We start from the raw sequence: 2,500 nt of genomic DNA, 5'->3' as shown, positions 1-2,500 counted from the left end.
CCTAACCTATGTTGCGCCTTAACCTAACCTATGTTGCGCCTTAACCTAACCTATGTTGCGCCTTAACCTAACCTATGTTGCGCCTTAACCTAACCTATGTTGCGCCTTAACCTAACCTATGTTGCGCCTTAACCTAACCTATGTTGCGCCTTAACCTAACCTATGTTGCGCCTTAACCTAACCTATGTTGCGCCTTAACCTAACCTATGTTGCGCCTTAACCTAACCTATGTTGCGCCTTAACCTAACCTACGTTGCGCCTTAACCTAACCTACGTTGCGCCTTAACCTAACCTACGTTGCGCCCTAACCTAACCTACGTTGCGCCCTAACCTAACCTACGTTGCGCCCTAACCTAACCTACGTTGCGCCCTAACCTAACCTACGTTGCGCCCTAACCTAACCTACGTTGGGCCCTAACCTAACCTACGTTGGGCCCTAACCTAACCTACGTTGGGCCCTAACCTAACCTACGTTGGGCCCTAACCTAACCTACGTTGGGCCCTAACCTAACCTACGTTGGGCCCTAACCTAACCTACGTTGGGCCCTAACCTAACCTACGTTGGGCCCTAACCTAACCTACGTTGGGCCCTAACCTAACCTACGTTGGGCCCTAACCTAACCTACGTTGGGCCCTAACCTAACCTACGTTGGGCCCTAACCTAACCTACGTTGGGCCCTAACCTAACCTACGTTGGGCCCTAACCTAACCTACGTTGGGCCCTAACCGAACCTACGTTGGGCCCTAACCTAACCTACGTTGGGCCCTAACCTAACCTACGTTGGGCCCTAACCTAACCTACGTTGGGCCCTAACCTAACCTACGTTGGGCCCTAACCTAACCTACGTTGGGCCCTAACCTAACCTACGTTGGGCCCTAACCTAACCTACGTTGGGCCCTAACCTAACCTACGTTGGGCCCTAACCTAACCTACGTTGGGCCCTAACCTAACCTACGTTGGGCCCTAACCTAACCTACGTTGGGCCCTAACCTAACCTACGTTGCGCCCTAACCTAACGCACGTTGCGCCCTAACCTAACGCACGTTGCGCCCTAACCTAACCTGTAATTGTTATATGAATTGAAACATTCATGTAGCGTTGCCTAATCGCAACCCTCTCAACATAGGTCAGTGCTCGCACTCTCTGGTGTCCTGCGTATTGATTCATGTTACGGTGCGTACCCTCACAACATCTAGCGAGTGGTGCGTACGTTCCACATGGTCCCGCTATCCACTGTAATGTGTACTGCTGTAAGACTTATATCGCTCCCCTGTCGCCTCTAGTTCGTCAGGCGGGAGTTTGCGTGTTCAATGAGCTTCGCAGCTGTGCAATGGCATTCGCATACGTACGCGGGCCACCTTCCACGTGTTCTCTCGTGCATACGTCGCAGCATGTATGTGGGCTGATGTGGCGTGTCGTGACGCATATCATCCAGGCATGCAAGACCCACTGAATTTGCAAATGTAGATGGACGTCTACGTTTGCTGCCCAAGTTACGCAAATGAACTGGAAATCCGTTGTTGCGCGGTTGTATACGCTGGAGGTGAATCATTGATTGCGACAATCGGTACAGGTATTAACTGGTTGCTTCAGCGACACCCGTCATACCCACGAACGTGAGTGGGCATGTGGGTATGAAGCGATACGCGGCGGTGGCTGGGTGGGACCGTCCCCGGCCGGTGAGGGGGGAGCGCCCGGCGTGCTGGCCGCGCGCTGCGTGGGCGCACGCGCTACAGCCGGCTGGTGGGGGCGCCCAGTGGCAGGCGCGCCGGCCGACGGACGCGGCAGGCGGCGCAGCTGCGCGCCGGCGCACCCAACGCGCGGCGCCGTGCGGCCAAAGTGGGTCCTCGCGGGCCCGGTGCGAAGCGCGGTGGACATCTGCAGTGTGCTGGTCCGATTGAGGACTGTGTGCGTTGAGGATGCGCCGCCGCCCGGCACTCGGCGCCGCGACGCCGTCTGCTGCTCGGTCGCCCCCGCGGTTCTCGCAGGTGGTTTGTATCGCAGCTGTGCGGATGTGTTGGCGCGTGCGCTGTGCTGGGAGAGTTCGCTTTGGCACCCAAGTGGGGCTCTGCCCCTCTGTGGCGCTGGCGTTGGAGCTGCCCGGCCACTGTTTGTGGCCGCGTGTTGTCTCCCGCCGGCAACACCACGACAGCACGCTCCCGGGCCTCTGTCGGCAGCGGCAAGCTCAGTTGGGAGCACGGGTGGTCGCACTGAAAGCGTCTACTCGCCTATCTCCGGGCGATTGCGCCTCTCTCGAACCCGACCAAGTACTTAGGACGGCGCTGCGCGCCGCCGGGACCTGAGAGGGTTTCGAGGTGTATCGTGCAGGGGAGCCCAGCCTCCTCCTGTTTGCGGAATAATTGAGCGGACGCTTGCGTGTTCGCGCTGGCCTCCGGGACACACTCCCGGGCGGCCGGCTGCTCAGCTCTAGTTGACGCAGCTCCCTGGTTGATCCTGCCAGTAGTCATATGCTTGTCTCAAAGATTAAGCCATGCATGT

General features: G+C 57.7%; 1 non-coding gene across 1 annotated transcript in view; it reads left to right on the top strand.

Moving 5' to 3' along the window:
- The first annotated feature begins 2,442 nt into the window (after positions 1–2,442).
- LOC126197289 (small subunit ribosomal RNA) overlaps positions 2,443–2,500 on the top strand; it is a 1,909-nt gene continuing 1,851 nt past the window's right edge. The window contains exon 1 of the ribosomal RNA XR_007539662.1: positions 2,443–2,500. This exon is cut by the window's right edge and continues 1,851 nt beyond it. This is a non-coding gene — a ribosomal RNA (small subunit ribosomal RNA).

This window comes from Schistocerca nitens, chromosome 7, assembly GCF_023898315.1.
Source record: "Schistocerca nitens isolate TAMUIC-IGC-003100 chromosome 7, iqSchNite1.1, whole genome shotgun sequence".
NCBI classification, from domain to species: domain Eukaryota; kingdom Metazoa; phylum Arthropoda; class Insecta; order Orthoptera; family Acrididae; genus Schistocerca; species Schistocerca nitens.
This window is presented reverse-complemented; position numbering and strand designations above follow the sequence as displayed.